This window comes from Moschus berezovskii, chromosome 4, assembly GCF_049115385.1.
Source record: "Moschus berezovskii isolate FMDL1 chromosome 4, NW_MosBer_1.0, whole genome shotgun sequence".
Classification (NCBI taxonomy): domain Eukaryota; kingdom Metazoa; phylum Chordata; class Mammalia; order Artiodactyla; family Moschidae; genus Moschus; species Moschus berezovskii.
In genome coordinates, this window is record NC_142463.1 from 55,500,168 (window position 1) to 55,520,655 (window position 20,488).

At 41.3% G+C, this 20,488-nt stretch overlaps 1 pseudogene; it reads right to left on the reverse strand.

The window, feature by feature from the left end:
• Positions 1–11,710: 11,710 nt before the first annotated feature.
• On the reverse strand, positions 11,711–12,064 carry LOC148778050 (small ribosomal subunit protein uS10 pseudogene; annotated as a pseudogene).
• Between the last annotated feature and the right edge of the window lie 8,424 nt (positions 12,065–20,488).

Consider the following 20,488-nt stretch of genomic DNA (forward strand, 5'->3'; position numbering starts at 1 on the left):
AGGAAATGGCAACCCACTCCGGTGTTCTTGCCTGGAGAATCCCAGGGATGGGACAGCCTGGTGGGCTGCCGTCTATGGGATCGCACAGAGTTGGACACGACTGAAGTGACTTAGCAGCAGCAGCAGTATTCATATGTATACATATATCTCACATCTTCATTCATTCATCTATCCATAGGCAGTTAGATTGCTTCCATAGCTTGGCTACTGTGAATGATGCTGCATTATTAATACTAATAATGGGGGTACATAAATATTTTTGATTAGTGTTCTTGTTTTCTTTGGATTAATACCCAGCAGTGGAATTACATGTTCTGTTTTTAATTTTTTGGATGAAACATCATACTATTTTCCATAGCAGTTGCTGCAGAGACTTCTTTAAATTCTGGGCTCCCCTCAAAACTAGTAGCCTAAAGGTTATTTGGTCAACGGGTCAGAGCAGCACATCCAAATGTGGTATAAGTTCTTCCAATCCAAAACAAAGCTGAACTGCTCTCCAGGGCTTATAATTTCTACCCCCACTGGCAGGTTATGAGAATCCTCATTCCTTTACATCCATACCTATGCCCATTATTGTCATACATTTTAGTGTTTACCAATCAGCTAGATATAAAACAAAATGTCACTATGGTGTTAATGCAATTTTACTAATTACTAATGAGGTTAAACTTCCTTTTTACATATACATAATTTTTGTTTCCTCTCTTTTGAGACATTTGTGAATATTATCCATCTTTCTATTAGGTTTTAAAATTTTTCTTAAAGCTCTTTTGATGTTATTTCTGTATTTTGGGTAGAACCCTCCTTTGCTTGCTTTCTTTTGGCTAGAAAGAAAATGGTGAGCTTATGGTGAAGAAGATTCCCCTATCAAGGGGTCCCCTGGATATTTCTCTGGCTGCTATTTTCCCTCTCCATGAACCTCTTGCATCATTGAAAACTGGTGAACTTTGCCCAGGACTCTGTCACCTCACCTTGTGTCCCATAGGTTGCTTGAAGAGTGGGGATAGGGGATGGCTGAGGGTGAGAGTGTGCAGGGAGAGGAAACATACCTTGATCCCTGGAATCTTCTATTTCTCTTTCGTCCAGTCACTGTTTTAAACGTTGTGTTGAAGTTGTGTTCCTTCCTTGAGGGCTGCTGGTTCTGAATCTGTGTCTGCTATTCTCTTTAAGTTTGGAGTGGGCCAGGGCCTGTGTTCTGGCTTCACTCTGCCATTTTACCCTGGGAGTCTCAAGGCAACTTCTAAAGGCTGCCCTTGCATTCATTTTAAACTGATTTTCTCAGGGTAACAATTTGGAGAAAAGATATATTTACCCTTGACTCTGTGTTTCTCTACGAGGGCCCATTGTAGCAAGATGGGCCCTGAATATCTTTCCACCAAAAGATGGTGGAAATGGATTTAACATGCCACAAAAATGAAATATTTCCCTCCCCCACAACTGAAAATTTCTAGCCTGAACCCCTACCATAATGTAGATATCTTACTCCCAACATTTAGGAATAAATTCAGATACTTCTGACATTTTTCTTACACATTTCAGTAAAATTTAGGATTTTTATTTTTAAAATTTATTTAAAAATTAAAACAATTTTATTTATTTAAAAATATTTATGTTTATTTTTATTCTTACAATTTTCTTAATATGTGTGTTATAAATTTTGATATAATTTTCAGGGTTTTATATTGAATTAGTCATTTAGGTACACACAACTTAGAGTTCTTTTGATTTCCTTGTTAACCTGAAAATTTAAGATTTTTAATAGAACCTTCCACAACTTTCTTGTCCCTGGAGTTACCACTAAGATTAACTTGTGGAGAGTTGCAAATGCCATCCCAAATAGGTAGGAGAGTTCTGTTGCTATCCCCCGAGAAAGGGCTTATCCTGTTGAGCCTCTGGCTCTCCCATCCCTGCAAGCATCCACAGAATTGTTACCCAGTTGTTACCCATCCAGTCTTTAGCCTCATGGTACAAGCCTGTATTCTCTCATACCTGGCTATGTGAATTAGCTTTTTATTGCTGCATAACAAATGACCACACATCTAGTGGCATACGGACTGCACCCTGCAAGCCTGCAAGCCCTATAATTGCCCAGCTGTAAGACTGAAAAAAGAGCTGGGAGTTAGCAATGGAGACATCATGGTTTATTGGATACGGCTCTTACATGTCTGAAGCAAGTTCCTGAAGCAACACTCCACCATCTATAGCAGATTACAGGCAGGTCATGGCAGCAATCTCAGTCTCCTCTAGCTGGGGGAAAGAGAGGTTTCCAGTTACAGGGAGGACTGACATCAGGATGGGGCTTCCCTGGTGGCTCATATGGTAAAAAATCTACCTGCAATGCAGAAGATGCAGGTTTGACCCCTGGGTCAGGAAGATCCCCTGGAGAAGGAAATGGTAACCCTCTCCAGTATCCTTGTCTGGTAAATCCCACGGCCAGAGGATCCTGGCAGGCTCTGTCCCTGGGGTTGGAAAGAGTTGGACATGACTGAGTGATGTAACACTTTCTTCCTTCTGGCTTATGGATTACCAGGGAAATCAGCAAAGGGGCATGTCCCTCACTTTCCCTTTGATAAACTATCATGGTGGAGACGTCCTGATCAAAGATTAGAACCACCACCAGCAGGGGTAGATGGTGGAGGGGAGTTGCTGATGCGGCTCTATGATTAAGAAGGAAGGTCAGCTAGGAGAGTAGGGTGTAGGTGAAGCAGGAACTGGTTAAGATGGGGTGTACAGAGGGCAAGAGAATAGCCATCTTGAGTGGCCTGTTTGTATAAGATCCATGTATTATCCAACAATTTCTGTGACTCAGAAGTCCAGGCACAGGTTAGTTGGGTCTGTTGTTCCATGCCTTCCAAGGCTGAACTCAAGAGGTCGGCCAGGCTATATTCTCACCTGGAGGTTCTGGGGAAACATTTGCTTCTGTGCTTATTCAGGCTGTTGGCAGCATTCATTTTCTTGTGGTGTATGACTGAGGTCTTCATTTTCTTGCTAGCTGCCAGCCAGGGACCACTCTCAGCATCGAGTGCTGCCCCCAGGTGTCCTTGCCATGTGGCCCTCTCACAGGTCCTCCTCAAGCATGGCTGTTTTCTTGTTCAAGGTGACTAGAAGAAGCTCTCACTTCCAGTCTCTCCCTACAGAGAAGGCCTTTTAAAGGGCTCACCTGATTATGCCAAGCCCACGCAGGATAATCTCCTTCTTGATTAACTCAAAGTCAACAGATTAGACACCTTAATTACATCTTCAAATTACCTTCATTTTTATGATATGAGATAGCATAATTCCGGTTGTAAAATTTTGTTATATTAACAAATGTTACCCACACTCAAGGGGAGGAGAGAATACAGGGCAGACACAAGAGGGTGTGAATCTTGGAATTAATCAGAATTCTGCCAGCTACACTGGGGGATCCTCAGGGCTGTAGTTCTCTCTGCTAACTTCTGCGTCTCTCTTGGCATCTGAGACACAGGAAGGTCAGATGCTTTGCTATGCCACTCAAGGACTGGGAGGAAATTCAGGGCTCTTTCCAGGCCTGCCAGACAGTCCACCATTTTTCTCAGGCCTGGGGGATTTCTTACTGAAGTCTGTCTCATATCCTTAGTCTTAAAGGAAGAACCACCTCCTTTTCATCCCACAGGTCCCTGGATGGGCGGGACAAAGAACTGAACTCATATAATTTCTAATTTTTTGCTTTTTCTCCAAACTCTTGCCACCCCCTCCAAACCACAAAGGTTTTTTTGCTCTCCTCATTGGTGAATGGGGAAGGGATGTAAAAGGTGGATGGCTAAATAGTTTTCCAAATCTATTGCTTATGGCAGGACCTCAACTCTGTAAGTTTAAAAGCTAAAAATTAACTTCTCTTGTTCCTATTTGAATTTCAATGATGGTCTAAGATTTCCTAGGGCATCAGAGGCCAGGATTAGTTTAAAGAGGTGGTGGGAGCTATAGGGTAAACAAAGGGATTGCAAGGCTGTCTCAAGGCTCCCCTTTCCCTGTTATATATGAATGAATACTTCATATACACAATAGTTCCCAAAACAGTCTAGATTTTCTGAATCATCTTGAGAATTGGATTAGTTCCATGTTAATTTTTCTGCCTCATCTACTGTTTTCTTTATCTATGAACATTTCCTCCTTCTCTAAGCAGGTGGAAACCCCAGAGAAGGGAAAATTGAAATGGTTCTAGAAATTAACAAAATGTTAATTAAGTTTCCCCTTGCTGAGGGGAAAACTGAATTTGGCACCAGTGTTTCAGAGAAAATAAAGGACTCATGCTTATACTAATTAAGGGTATTACTCAAGTGAAATAACTGGAAGTCAATATAAGCCCTAAAGCTTAGTAAACATAAAGAATGGTGCTGGATTGGATTAAAAGTAAATGGGTAATAGGATGTGCCCAAAAAGCAATTGATAATTCTCACCAGAATAGTAGTGTTAGGATAATTTTACACTCAGCTACTAGCCACCATTTCCCTCCATCCCACCCCTCAATACCCAGGTTTGAGTCTCATGTAAATAATGTGTTAATTTGGTGCATTAATACAACTGATGGAAAAATCTCAAAGGAGAACCTAGGTTGGCCGCTTCCTCAAAGCCAGATGGGGGCACCTTGTCAGGCTTCTAATTCACCAGGCAGAGCTTCTGGGGTATTGATTTTTCTTTCTCATTCTTTCTTCCTGACTGCCTTTTTCATGTTCTTTTATCTCATTTCCAAAGGCATAGGAGTATCTCAGACAAAGTCTGTCTCATTTTCACATAGCTCATATCAGAATGCTCATTTCCTACTTTTTAAATTACTTCTTTTTTTTTCTGAATTTATCTTTGCTTAACTTGGGTCGTAATTTTTTTTTTTTTTGGTGAAGAACAGATGCCCGGCATCTAACACGACCACCTAGAATGCAATAGCTGCTCATATTGTTGATAATATGAACACATCAAAGAAATATTTATCTACTTATCTGTCTAACTCCCACTAGACAGTGACCACTTTGAAGGTAAGGATCTAGTTCATCCATTTTCCGATCCCTAGTACCAACACAATACCTGGCACATAGAAGTTCTGAAGCAAACTGTACCAAATAAATCAATAATAACTAGAGGTTTACCGATGTGTCTTACCATGCTGCAAAAGAATAATAAGCTCTGATGTTATAATGTAAGAGCAGAGTACCATAGACATAGGTAAGGAAAGGTTGATGGGTTGGTTTTCCAACAATTACTGGGAATTTGAATGGAAGAAAGATGCAATGAGGAATAATTTTTAAGAAGCCACAGGTGTGACCTCTCCTTTCTGAGATGGTTCACACTCTGTCTATGGACTGTGTATCTCTCTCAATAAACTTACTTCTTACCTAAAAAAGAAAGAAAGAAAAAAGAGAGTAAGAAAAAAGAAAGAAAGGAAGGAAGGAACTACAGGTGAGTGTTCTCACTATGTAGTCTTTATGAAGTCAAGCCTATTTCTTATTCAAAACAGAGAACAAACATGTCCCCTCTTTCCTTAAGATAAAATACAAACTTGAAATGGTCTCTCAAAAATCATTATGAAATCTTTTCAACCAAATGGCTGCAGGGAATTGAAACTGAGATGATGTCTGAGTCAGACGGCTGGGATAATTTTCATTAGCAAGACTACTTGTGCCACTGCTGATTTGGTAACGACCTCAGAGCAAATCTCATTTATTCCCAGGGTGGATGACCTTAATTTGTTTCAGCCAAAAAGGAACAAAGAAATGATGAAGAACAGAGCCTGTTTCTTTCTCAGTGGTACACTCAGGTTTGAAAATAGGTGAGATGATGTCTTTTTTATTTTCTTCTATGTTTGCCTCAAAAATTTCCAAGCTCTGTCCTCTTTCCTCCACCTTTGTCCATAGTGTCTCATCAGTTCAGTTCAGTTCAGTTGCTCAGTCGTGTCTGACTATTTGCGACCCCATGAATCACAGCATGCCAGGCCTCCCTGTCCATCACCAATTCCCCTTTACTTAAACTCATGTCCGTCAGGTCGGTGATGCCATCCAGCCATCTCATTCTCTGTCGTCCCCTTCTCCTCCCGCCCCCAATCCTTCCCAGAATCAGGGTCTTTCCCAGTGAGTCCTTCGCATGAGGTGGCCAAAGTATTGGAGTTTCAGCTTTAGCATCAGTCCTTCCAAGGAACAACCAGGACTGATCTCCTTCAGAATGGACTGGTTGGATCTTCTCACAGTCGAAGGGACTCTCAAGAGTCTTCTCCAACACCACAGTTCAAAAGCATCAATTCTTTGGCACTCAGCTTTCTTCACAGTCCATCTTTCACATCCATATATGACCACTGGAAAAACTATAGCCTTGACCAGACAGACCTTTGTTGGCAAAGTAATGTCTCTGCTTTTTAATATGCTATCTAGGTTGGTCATAACTTTCCTTCCAAGGAGTAAGCCTCTTTGAATTTCATGGCTGCAATCAGCATCCACAGTGATTTTGGAGCCCAAAAAAATAAAGTCTGACATTTTCCCCATCTATTTCCCATGAAATGATGGAACCAGATGCCATGATCTTTGTTTTCTGAATGTTGAGCTTCAAGTCAACCTTCTCACTCTCCTCTTTCACTTTCATCAAGAGGCTTTTTAGTTCTTCACTTTCTGCCATAAGGGTGGTGTCATCTGCATATTTGAGGTTATTGATATTTCTCCTGGCAATCTTGATTCCAGCTTGTGCTTCTTCCAGCTCAGCGTTTCTCATGATGTATTGTGCATATAAGTTAAATAAGCAGGGTGACAATATACAACCTTGATGTACTCCTTTTCCTATTTGGAACCAGTTTGTTTTTCCATGTCCATTTCTAACTGTTGCTTCCTGACCTGCATATAGGTTTCTCAAGAGGCAGGTCAGGTGGTCTGGTATTCCTATCTGTTTCAGAATTTTCCACAGTCTATTGTGATCCACACAGTCAAAGGCTTTGGCATAGTCAATAAAGCAGAAATAGATGTTTTTTCTGGAACTCTCTTGCTTTTTCCATGATCCAGTGGATGTTGGCAATTTGATCTCTGGTTTTCTGCCTTTTCTAAAACCTGCTTGAACATCTGGAAGTTCATGGTTCATGTATTGTTGAAGCCTGGCTGGAGAATTTTGAGCATGACTTTATTAGCATGTGAGATGAGTGCAGTTGTGCGGTAGTTTGAGCATTCTTTGGCATTGCCTTTCTTTGGGATTGGAATGAAAACTGACCTTTTCTAGTCCTGTGGCCACTGCTGAGTTTTCCAAACTTGTTGGCATATTGAGTGTAGCACTTTCACAGCATCATCTTTCAAGATTTGAAATATTCAACTGGAATTCCATCACCTCCACTAGCTTTGTTCATAGAGATGCTTTCTAAGACCCACTTGACTTCACATTCCAGGATGTCTGGCTCTAGGTGAGTTATCACACCATTGTGATTATCTGGTCATGGAAGTTTTTTGTACAGTTCTGTGTATTCTTGCCACCTCTTCTTAATATCTTCTGATCCTTTTAGGTCCATACAATTTCTGTCCTTTATCGAGCCCATCTTTGCATGAAATGTTCCCTTGGTATCTCTAATTTTCTTGAGGAGATCTCTAGTCTTTCCCATTCTGTTGTTTCCCTCCATTTCTTTGCATTGATCGCTGAGGAAGGCTCTTATCTCTCCTTGCTATTCTTTGGAACTCTGCATTCAGATGCTTATATCTTTCCTTTTCTCCTTTGCTTTTCCCTTCTCTTCTTTTCACAGTTATTTGTAAGGCCTCCCCAGACAGCCATTTTGCTTTTTTGCATTTCTTTATCATGGGGATGGTCTTGATCCCTGTCTCCTGTACAATGTCACGAACCTCCATCCATAGTTCATCAGGCACTCTGTCTATCAGATCTATTCCCTTAAATCTATTTCTCACTTCCACTGTATAGTCATAAGGGATTTGATTTAGGACATACCTGAATGGTCTAGTGGTTTTCCCTACTTTCTTCAATTTAAGTCTGAATTTAGCAATAAGGAGTTCATGATCTGAGCCACAGTCAGCTCCCAGTCTTGTTTTTGCTGACTGTATAGAGCTTCTCCATCTTTGCCTGCAAAGAATATAATCAGTCTGACTTTGGTGTTGACCATCTGGTGATGTCCATGTGTAGAGTCTTCTCTTATGTTGTTGGAAGAGGGTGTTTGCTATGACCAGTGTGTTCTCTTGGCAAAACTCTACTAACCTTTGCCCTGCTTCATTCCGTACTCCAAGGCCAAATTTACCTGTTACTCCAGGTGTTTCTTGACTTCCTACTTTTGCATTCCAGTCCCCTATAATGTAAAGGACATCTTTTTTGGGTGTTAGTTTTAAAAGGTCTTGTAAATCTTCATTGAACCGTTCAACTTCAGCTTCTTCAGCATTACTGGTTGGGACATAGGCTTTGATTACCGTGATATTGAATGGTTTGTCTTGGAAACGAACAGAGATCATTCTTGAGGTACTAAAAATATTGGGGCTTTGAAGCAATGTACATTGGCTTTCCAATTTCTTTCAACTGAATGTAGGGCTTTGCAAATGATAGTGCCTACATTTGTGTTTTGAGTCTTTAGATATTTATCTCCAAAAAGGTTTCACTGGAATCTATAGAAACATCCTCTGACACACTTCTGCCCCGCTCTTCCACACCTTCCCACATATGTTTACTTCTGCTGATTAGTGCTTTCAGAAAATAGTCACTCCTCCATAAAAATATCTGGGATTTCTACACAATTGAATTTATACTTAAAATACCCCATCAGGGCACATGAAGCAGTCTATGGTCTTTATTTATTTATTTTTTCCCCTCCTGAACCCCCCTCCCACCTCCCTCCTCCCTTTAATATGGTCTTTAAATATAAAAACCTGTAGTTTAAAAAAAAATTATCTTTAAAACATTTATTTATTTTTAATTGAAGGATAATTGCTTTACGATATTGTGTTGATTTCTGCCATAAAGCAATACGAATCAGCCATAAGTATACATACGTCCCCTTCCTCTTGAACCTCCCTCTCACCTCCCACCCCCTCCCATCCCTCTAGATTGTCACAGAGCCCCGGTTTGATTTCCTTGAGCCATACAGCAAATTCCCACTGGATATCTATTTTACATATGGTAGTGTATATGTTTCCATCCTCCCACCTCCCCCCGCCCGCCGCCCCTGTCTATAAGTCTGTTCTGTATGTCTGTGTCTCCACTGCTGCACTTCAAATAGGTTCATCAGTATAATCATCCTAGATTCCATATATATGTACTAATATGTGATATTTGCTTTTCTCTTTCTGACTTCACTCTGTATGACGGTCTCTATGTCCATCCACCTCATTAGAACTAACTCAAATGCATTCCATTTTATGGCTGAGTAATATCCCGTTGTATATATGCACCACAGCTTCTTTATCCCTTCATTTGTCGATGGACATCTAGGTTGCTTCTGTGTCCTAGCTATTGTAACTAGTGCTTCAGTGAACGCTGGGGTGAAAGTGAAAGTCACTCACTTGTGCCTGTACAGTCCTGGACTTCTGTAGGCCAGAATACTGGAGTGGGTAGCCTTTCCCTTCTCCATGGGACCTTCCCAACCCAGGGCTCAGACCCAGGTCTCCTGCACTGCAGGCGGATTTTTTACCAGCTGAGCCACAAGGGAAGCCCGAACACTGGGGAACAAAATCTTTTTCAGTTTTGGTTTCCTCAGGGTATATGCCTAATAGTGGGATTGCTGGGTCATATGGTAGTTTTATTCCTAGAGTAACTTATAATTTTAAGATGTTTGGAATTACCCCAGTGGTTAGTTCTTTGAAAAAGTTGAATTGAAAGTGAGAACTTATTAGAAATGGCATTTACTGTGTTTGTTTTTATTTGATTTTTCATTTCTACATGTATTATTCTCTTTGGACTGTACACTTCTTGAGGACTACTTCTGTGTATGAAACAACAGTTATAAAGTGAAAAAAAAAAGTTGCCTGTAGCTGACAGTGATGGTGACATGGGATTTGTTTTACCATGTGGCATGAAGCTTCCACGAAATAAAGAACACCACATAGGACTATGTTTATTCATTGTGCACTATTCATTCATCTCACAGGTATTTCTTGAGCAACAACCAAGCAGTCTGCACTGTGGTAGATTCTAGGAGCCAGTGTTGAGCAATATCGATACCATCCTTGTCCTTATGGAATGTACAATATGTAAGAGAAAGACATGGCAAAGAAGTAATAACCATGAATACAACAAGTGCTTGTTGGGGAAGCACAGATTGTTCTGGGAGCACTCGAGGGAGGCATTTACTCCAGTGACAGTCTTTAAGGTTTCACATACAGATACCTCATCTGAGCCTCACAAAATCTTCTGCAATGAGTAGTGCAGGGATTACTCTTCTTATTTACAGATGAGGAATTAGCCTCAGAAAGATCAGCAAGACGGAAGTTCCCACAGACCCAGACGTGGGCTTGGAACTCCTTCAATGTAATGCTCTCAGCACTGCTCCACACAGCAGCTGGAGTTCTGGGAATGTGAGCTTTGTGGCATGAGGCAGATGCTCCCAGGCTTTGCAGTGCCCTTATTCCAAGCTTTCAACTCCCACTGGCATCAGTTAATTAATTCTTGGCATCTATTGCAGCTGCCTGGAAGTCATGCAAATGTTTTGACCAGCATGGCTCTAAGTGCTCTTTAACTAGGGCTAGTAATCCAGTGTTCCTGCTGGGGACAGCCTTTACAATTAGGAAGGGGGCCAGAGGATCTTTCAAGCAGACACAAACTACAGAAGCTCAGCCATAAAGCCTTAGTAGAATAAGGCACCAAGCAGCAGTCAGCTAGGTGGGCTTTTTTCCTGTCCTATTAAGGAGAAGTTAGATTCCCCAAAGAGAAAACAATATTAAAATGCCCAGAGTTCATTTGGCTTTATGTTTAGTACCAAGTTGAATGGAGGAATGAACACAGCTGTTGGGCAGGACATCTTCCCTTAATACTTTGTATTCCCACCTATACACTATTCCCTGATTATTCCAGAAAAGTTTCTTTCTTACAGTCTTTTGAACTCATTGAAAATTTCCAAGTGATATTCGAGTCTTACAGGAATAATGTGCTCTAGCAATAGCTCTGGTAAAATTGACGAGTTGGTGATAATTATTTCCTTGGTTTGTAGTGTAGCAGACATACCATGGAAGAGGGCATGGTAACCCACTCCAGTATTCTTGCCTGCAGAATCCTATGGGCAGAGGAGGAGTCAACCTAAATTATCTCAACTCCTTCACTTTCTAGCTGTGTCATCATGGGAAAGTTTGTGGACTTCCTTGAGCATCAAAGGTTTCTTCAAAGAATAGTTGTAAGGATTAGAAGAATGGCATTTAATATATCTAGTACAGTGCCTGGTACACATGATTGGTCCTCAATGAATGGAAAATATTACTATGATGGTTAAAACTCACTTTTTTTTTTTCCTGGGAACTCAGTGTGAACTCCAGCATCTCTTTCAAGCCTGACTTTTCTGGTAATGTAAGTTCCTCTGGTCCTTTACTTTTATTATAAATGTCTTATTTTGTATCTTCCATAGTTAGAGCCTATGTGGTTATTTAACCCATGAATACTCAGTAATATTAATTTACAATCTTGCTGGTGAGATAGTATGTTGGTAACAGATGTAGGCATAACAGGTGAAATGAGTGATGCAGACAATTGGTGCTATGGGATTTCTTTTTTCTTTTTAACAACTGATTATCAGTTTATTAAAAAGGTTAACTTAGGCATCGGCAGTGGCGACTTCCACCTCGACTCCTGGCTCATTACTGATGGAAGTGATCTGCTTGACAATCTCAGAAGGACTGTGCAGGTCAATGAGTCGCTTGTGGATCCTCATCTGGAATTGATCCCAAGTCTTAGAACCTTCACCTCAAGGAGTTTTCCTCATAGTTACGCTCAGTCTTGGTGGGCCTCAGAGTCTGATCAGGTCTTTTCACTTTCAGATTCTTTTCCTTCCTACCTCTCATCAGGTCAGCACATACCTTCTTCAGAGACTGACTTCACGTTGCGGCTGGTGAGGGTGATGCTCCACCTTTGGCTCCAGCGGAGTATTATTGGTGTCTTTAAAGGGCATGGCTGTGGTGTGGTTTTCTGACCGACTTGTTCCTCAGCGAGAGCGAACACTGGGGAGGCAGGAGCAGGAGTGGGTGGCACAGGGCTCCACTACATCCCTGCATCTTCCTTGAAGAGTATGGGATTTCCAATAAAGAAGATATGACCATGGCCTGGGATTTCTGGGAATTTGCACAGACAGTCAATAATTATCACTTGGATAGACTAGGTGGGGAATTCTGGAATCTGGAGCCAAACCTGGCTAGGTAGTGACAGCAGATAGAGAGGTGAGAGATTGACTTTCAGGTACTGATGGACAAAACATGGTGTTTCAGGGGTAATGGAAATAGCTCAGAGTTCAAGCACGTAACTGGCCAGGAGGTCAAGATAAAGCATCTAAGCTGTCCCAGTAGGTACACAGTGTCCAGTGATGGGGACTTTGGGGAAGATAATATTCAAAAGTCAAAGAACATAGTCATGCACAGTAAGTCTTTTGCTGACTGAATTCCACTACCTTTGGCAGGAGAATTGGGGAATTATCCCAGTCCTTGAAGGTTTGCAGGGTCCAAATTGTGATGGTGGGTTGAGATAGAGACAATGTAGATAATTCCAAAATTTAAATGAATATGTGAATCTTAGGACAATACTTCTCAAAGTCTCTGGACCATCTGTTTTAAAATTGCCCGGGAGGCTTGTAATAAATACAGACAACTAGAACATCTGGGGGAATGGATCCTGAGGATATCCATTCTAAATAGGATACACAGAGAATTATGTACTTTAATGCTAAAGAGTACTGGATAATTCATATTAGATGCCAGACTTGAGAGCCAGGTCAGAGAGTCCTGAAACAAAGAATCAGCGACCCTGTGAAGAAGTCAGACTTTTCTCACTCAATGAAAAGTGGTGTGCAGAAGGGCTGGTTATATGGAAAAGAAAACTGTGCACAAGTCTTTTGTCCTGACAGTAGAATTGCAAGTAGGATTTCAATTTCCAGTCTGGAGAGTTGGAGTTTCTGGAACAAGAATGAAGACACAGAATACCAAGAAAAAGAAATAGAGCACAGAGATTGGAGACTGGGCAAAATATGATAGAGGGTCTGCAACAGGGTTGCCTGTTTAATGTCTCCCCTGCCCCTCAACCAACTAGCTGTGGGCTCCCTGAGAGCCCAGCTCATAACATCTTCATCCTTATTTCTTTTGCACTTAATATAGGGCCTGGGCTTCCTGGGTGAATAATCTGCCCGCAGTTCAGGAGATGCAGGTTCCATCTGTGGGTTGGGAAGATCCCCTGGAGAAGACAATGGCAATCCACTCCAGTATTCTTGCCTGGGAAATCCCATGGACAGAGGAGCCTGGCAGGTTATAATCCATGGTGTCACAAAAGAGTCAGATGTGACTTTGGGATTAAACAATAACAGCATAGGGCCTGGCACTAAGTTGGCTTTTAAATGTTTATTAAAGAAAGAAATAAATGGACGATTGGACTAGTTGCAAGGATGATTTAATGCTGAGCTCTGGAATGTTGACTAGTTACTCAAAGGTCTCCTGGCTCAGTTTATACATGGTCCTGGGAGTTGAGGTGGGGCTGCACTTGAAGTTTTGGAGTTGGATAGAGGAAGCAACTACGTTGATTCAAGACATAGGCTGAACATACAGTTAGGATAGTTCAGGACATATTCTGGAAGAAAAGTTGATTTGAATCTGCTTTGAAGGCAAGATAGACATCATATGACTCAGTTCAATCCAACTCACTAAACATTAATTTCGCATCTACTCTGTGCAATGGATGAAAATGCAATTGTGTGTAAAATATAGTCCTTGTGCTGGAAGAGACTAAGAGATAAGAAAGGACCAAAATAGTGTTATAGAGGATACTGAATTCCTTTCAGGGGTGTTAAAGTTCTACCATATGTAAAACAGATAGGTAGTGGGGAGTTGCTGTGTAACACAGGGAGCTCAACCCAGTGCTCTGTGATGACCTAGAGGGGTAGGATGGTGCAGGGGTTTGGAGGGAAATTCAAGAGTGAGGGGATATATGTGTAATATATTTATGGCTGATTCATGCTGTTGTATGGGGAAACCAGCAACATTGAAAAGCAATTATCCTCCAATCAAAAAAACAAACAAAAAACTAATTGCTACAGAGATACTAGTGATAAATAAGGGTTTAAGATAAGTACCATCTGAGTAAACTCTTTGCCTTTGAGTAGGCTCTCCATATCCAGAGGGTGTGTGAATACTAATGAAGAGATTCTCCAGGCTCAGGGAGGGCACTTTTGGTTGTCTCTTGTCTATTCTTCCCTCACCCACAGCTGGCCCTTGCTAGCCGGTCTGCCCTGAAAATGCAATGGAGTTCTGTGACGTTTAACTATTGACTAGCATGAACTTTTTCTCTACTCTGAAGAGTTCTTCCTCAGATCAAAAGCATTATAAATGTGCATTATTTGGCGGGTCTCAAACACATCAATTGTTGAGGGCAGAGGCCGGAACTTGTCTTTTCCCCAAATGGTGTTCAGCCCTGGGATCAGGACTTAGAAGTCTAATTGTTGTTACCGTGAAGATTCTTATTATCAAAGTCCTAGCATCATATTTTCTCAGTCAGTAAATGTGTTAGAAATTTGTGTGAATTAAAATTAAAAAGACATCAAAACTGTTCTCTTTTTCCATTCGTTCACTCTTTCCTACCTACCGTTACACAAACCCAACAAAAAATATTCTCTGCCAATAAACTCAATGTTTATAGAATAACAGAAGTGACTTATCATATGGTATGATTTTGTTGTGTTGTAATGACACTCAAGAAGAATGTTAGATCAAAAATAAAAACATCTGAGTTATGTTCTTTTTGATGGTGCTCACTAAATTGTGTAACTTGGGGGCAAATTACTTCAATTTTTCCAGCCTTAATTACTATAACATGAAAGGTTAGATTGGACTCTGTGTGTAATTCCTTTTAACCCTAAGCATCAAGGATTCTATAAGCAGTGATGACAAATTTCTTTATGTGAGGTAGAGAAACTGGCTTCCCTGGTGGCTCAGTTGGTAAAGAATCTGCCTGCAATGCAGGAGATCTAGGTTTGATCCCCGGGTGGGGAAGGAAATGGCTACCCACTCCAGTATCCTTGCCTGGAAAATCCCATGAACAGAGGAGCCTGGCAGACTACAGTCCATGGGGTCGCAAAGGGTCAAACATTTCTGAGTGTCTGAGCATTATATAGAGAAATTGGATTGCTGCTCTGGAAAACTCTGTAAACCTTGTAATTCCCTGGCTGTGAGACCTAGGAAAGAACTCAGAACAACAGCAGAGACATCAGTAGTTTATTGGACAGGGGATCTTATGCATCTGAAGCAAAATGTTCTGAAGGAATATCCCACTGTGTACAGCAGATGGCAGGCAGGACATGGCAGCAGTCTTCACTACTAGGGGGAGAAGAAGGCTACCAGTTGTCAGGTTGGTTCCTCAGTTATCAGGGAAATCAGCAGCCAGGGCAGGGGGCAAGCACATAGGCAGTTACCGATTAGCCTCTATGGTTAAGAGGGAAGGTTGATCAGGTGAAGAGGGTGTAGGGGAAGCAGGTACTGGTTGATCAGGGGATGTACACAGAGCAAGAGAACAACCATCTTGGGTGGCCTGACCATATACCTGTGTAATGAACACTTGTTGACTGCTTCATCAATGTCTATTTCTTCATTTCTCTAACAGTCTTCAAAATTTTTTCCCTTTAGGGATATGTTTTCCTTTGCTCAGCTATACAGCTGGTGTGGAATGGACACCATATTTGGTAGATCCTGTAGGGCTGAAACCAACCAGTGTATCTCATTCCCTGGGTGAGGCAGTTGGTTCAAGGATGGGCATATGGCCAGATTCAGACTGTGATGGGGAGGAAATTCCCCTGTTTGCTGGAGGCTCTTGGGAAGCAGGCTTCCATTTTCATTTGTGGGAAATGGGTGAAGAGCTCCTTTTCTTTTGGCAAGATGGAAGAGGTGAGATGTGAAATAACTGCTACTACAAGGGAAGCTGAGAAGGGCAAGCTGTCATTCAGAGAATCATAAAGTAACCAAAGCCTAGGGACTCTGTGAAGTTCTGGAGAAAAAGCCTGCCTAAAACTTCTGGCCTTTAAAAGAATTGTGAGCCAATGAAGTCATGGATTTAAGTCAATTCACACTAGTTTTTCTGTTGCCAACAACTCAATACTAAATGTATTTCTGACTATTAAGCTTTTTACCCCTTGAAATAAAAATTTTGCTTATTTCCGAATTTTTATTATAGCCAACTCCTGAATCGCTACCTGTGAAAATTTGAAAACAACAAAAATGTAGGAACAGTCAGTGCTTGGCACACTGAAGTTGCTTCATAAATGTTGAATGAATGAAGTGAAAATAAATTAAAAGGAAAGATAATATTTACTGGACAGGGAAGAGGGTAAAATTGTTTTATAGAATTACTTTTCTGGGTAGGGGGCACATGCTAATGAAGAAGAGTATGCGTGATCATAAAGCTAAGTTGCTGGGCCACCACAGGCAAGAACTATCCTTTCTCTTTTCATTTGAGATGTTGCTTAATGTTGTGTTTTTTTTCCCCTTGCTATTTACACTTCAGGGAGAAGGAAGAACCTAAAGTCCCCTAATAAATTTTGCCTCAATTGAATCTATTGATTAATTTAATGGGTGTTTTATGGTACTTGCAACAATCTCTGCATTCATGAAGTTTACTATTTAGTAGCAAAGACTCATAATCAATAATGATTACAAAGTTGATGAATATTATGAGAGAGGAAATATTGGGAACTATGTAAACAGAGCAAAGGAACCTAACCTCAACTAGGGTAAGGAAAGCTTCTTTGTGTAAATGATGTTTAAGCTGAGATCTGAAGAATGAGCAGTTGGCAGTCAGATGAAGATGGACAGGGGAAATGTGCTCCATGTGATGACCTGATGGAAGCAGGGATTGAAACACCTGGGAAGACGTGAGGGCAGTTCAGAATAGATGAAGGGAAGAGCAGAAAGGTGAGATAAAGCCAAGGGAAGCACCGCGTTTTGCAAGTCTTTCAAGGAGTTGGTGAAGGAAGGGTCTGGTGAAGGATCTGGGGCTCTATTTAAAGGAGAGTGGGAGGCTTCTGGTTGGTTTAAGCAGAGAAGCAAGAGAACTAGACTGGTGTCCACCTTGGACCACGTGTGGCATAGGGCCCTAAGGCCCCCTCCTTCCAGACCTGCTCCTCTGTGTCTCTGCACTGTTACCTCTACTTCCTCTCTAACTGTTGTCTTTTTCCTTTTAAAACGCTGGAAAAAAATTAAACTGGGCACTGTTTGTTCCCAGAACTGGTTACAGCACTACCTTCAAAGGCAATTTGTTTTTCCTGGTAAATCCAATTCTCCCTTTCTTAATTATGGTTTGGGTTTTTGGTCGCTGTGACCTATAATTCAGCACTGATTTTCAGCTTTAGATCTTCACAGCGGGGTCCAGCAGGGCAGGCACAGACTCTTCTGGCCTTGTCTGTGACTGGCTTTCCTTGGAAAGAAGCTTCCCATGTGCTCAAGCTGTGGCCCTGTTTTGGGTCTTTGGTGTAGCCAAAGCACACCTAGCTTGTCTCCCTGAGGCATGTGACCACCCTTTCTGACTCACGGATATCTCTGTCCTTGCTTCTTCCAATGGTTCTCCATGCCAGAAATCAGAATTAGCCTCCGAAGGTATAAATCAAAGTCTTCAGTCCCCTCTTGCACCTGTTGTATGCACCCCAGGGCAAACACATTGCTTTGCTTTGTTTCATTCTACTAAAGCAGTGGCCCCCATTTTTTTTGATACCAGGAACTGGTTTCCTCTGATTGCAGGTTGGGGGGATGGTTTTGGGGTGATTCAAGTGCATTACATTTATTGTGTACTTTATTTCTATTATTATTACATCAGCTCCACCTCACATCTTCAGGCATTAGATCTCGGAAGTTGGGGACCACTGCTCTACAGGGTTGAGCCTTCTTTCAGGATCTGATTGTAGACTCCTGCAGGGCAGGGACCTCTGACTGCATCTCGAGCTTTGTATATAGTGAGTGCTGGATAACACCGGTAGGTAGAATGAATGAAAGAGAAAAGACATTAAAAAGGTCTAGTCTGAATGGTTATCAGAAACAGTGCTTTGCTGAGAAGACACTGGCAGCTGGGTTGAAAAATGGGAACACCTGTGTTTGATAATTTGATAATGCTGATTGATAGATAATCATAATCATTGCTCTGAAGTCTACTTAGGACCTGACTTATTGACTGAGAAGGATACTCATTTCTCAACAGGAAGGACACTACTCAACAGAGATGGCGTCCACAGGCTTGTAGTGGGCAATTCCTCCCCCTGAATCTCCAGTATTGTTGAAAGGTTCCAATAAGATAATCCATATAAAGTGCTTGGGAGAATACCAAGGATTAGTGAGCAATCAGGCCCGTGTTTTTGTTGTTTATTATGGAGGTTGTGATCATTACAGAGAGCAGCCTGGCTCTGTGGATGGTGCTGGAATCATTCTTCCTAAAAGGTGGTAATCCTTCCACTTATTTGCTGAGCTACTGATTTCTGCAACAATGATTTATTGAGTGTTTAAATGTGCCAGACACTAATTCTATGCAGTTGAAGCAAGTGTGTGAAGGTTGCTTTATTTTCAAAGATTTTGGTTTCCTCTTGAGGCATATCCTTTTTTCAGAAAATAGTTTCTGAGTATTAATTGACGGAGTGGTCTTCACGTGTGGATTTAGGGCAAAGGGAGATGACACTGAGGGGGTAATGCATAGGTGTTTCTGCTTTACCATGACTATTATCTACCCTGGTTCTGCTTATTCCCATTTTTTATAGTGCCACATTTATTTCATTTTGGCCACACTGTGAGGCTTGTGGGATCTTAGTTCTCCCTCAGCAGTGCAAGTGCAGAGTCCTAACCACTGGATCCTTAGGGAAGTTCCTATTCCCAGTTTTTGCTTGATTTTTCTCAAAGCACATTTCACTATCAGACATATGCATATTTTATTAATTGAGTTGTTTATTGTGTGCTTCCCTGCACTAGAGTATGAACCCCACAAGGGAAAAGCTTTTGTCTGTTTTGTTCTGTGCTGTATTCTCAGCTTGGAACTGCGCCTATCACGTGTCCTAGAACTATTTTGTTGAGTGAATCTGCCCCACCTTTGAATGCTCCATCTTATACTCTGGTTTTGCCATGCTTTCCCTAGACTCTTCTCTAGGGCTGGAGTTGTCTGGTAGAATATCTGGCTCTTTTGCCTTGTTTGTCATGCTCTTTGGTGCTTTGCAAAAGACACTTTTGAGGTTTCTAGATATCTGGAAAAGAGGAAAGATAGCATCTGGCCAGTAATTCACTAACCATCTTGAAGATTTTATTCAGATGAGAGCTGTCTGCTTCATTTCAGAATCCATCAGGAATAATTCTCATTTGGAAATGATAACTGTTCTAACACATTTATTATGTACTATACCAAATGCCTTACCTACCTTTTTCTCACTTCATTCTTACAACAAATCTGAGGTCAGTATTATTATCGAAAATTTTACAGGTGAGAAAATCAAGACAGATTGATTAAGAAAAGTAAAGGTCACACAGCTAGTTAGTATCCTCACTGGAATTTGAACGTCTCACTGACTGAAAAGCTCATCCACCAACAACTAGGCTACCCCTAGGCTGTTTGGACTTCCTATTATGGGCTTTGTTTTATATTTGTGCCAATTCTTTTATCTTAAAGGAAGCAAACTGACTTGATTTCATTGATTCCTGAGACTAGTGGCTGTCCTGCCTTGCAGATGTTCTTCACCCTGGCGATAGCAAGAGCATATTTTAAATAACAAAGGATGGAATATAGGGTTTTATGTTAAAGATCACTGTAATAGCATCCAACAATGTAACGGTTCAGTTCAGTTCAGTTCAGTTCAGTCGCTCAGTCGTGTCTGACTCTCCGCGACCCCATGAATCACAGCACGCCAGGCCTGGTTAGATAGATACATAATGCTTGTTTCAAACAGTGTGTATTTCAAAATGATGTAGAACAGAAGTTCTCAAACTTTATTTAGAGTGCATAGAAGGAACAGCTTGTAGAACTTCAAGCATTTGAGTCTTCCTCCTAGAGACCCTGGCTCAGCTGATGTGGGGAAATTAAGTTTTTAATAAGTCAGATGACTTTGATGTCAACAGTCCTTGACCACAGTTTAAGAAACACTAACATGGAAACATCAGGAAAGAAAAATAGAGTTGAAGAAATCTAATATATAGCCTCAGAAAGGGGCTAATGTCCTAAACATGCTTCAGATCTCTTTTGCATGTGAACTTGATAGGTTCCCTGAGAATATTGTAAAGAGAATTTGTTGATCAGTCCTTAGAAAGTGAAAGTGAAGTAGCTCAGTTATGTCCAACCCTGTGGACTGTAGCCTACCAGGCTCCTCCCTCCATGGGATTCTCCAGGC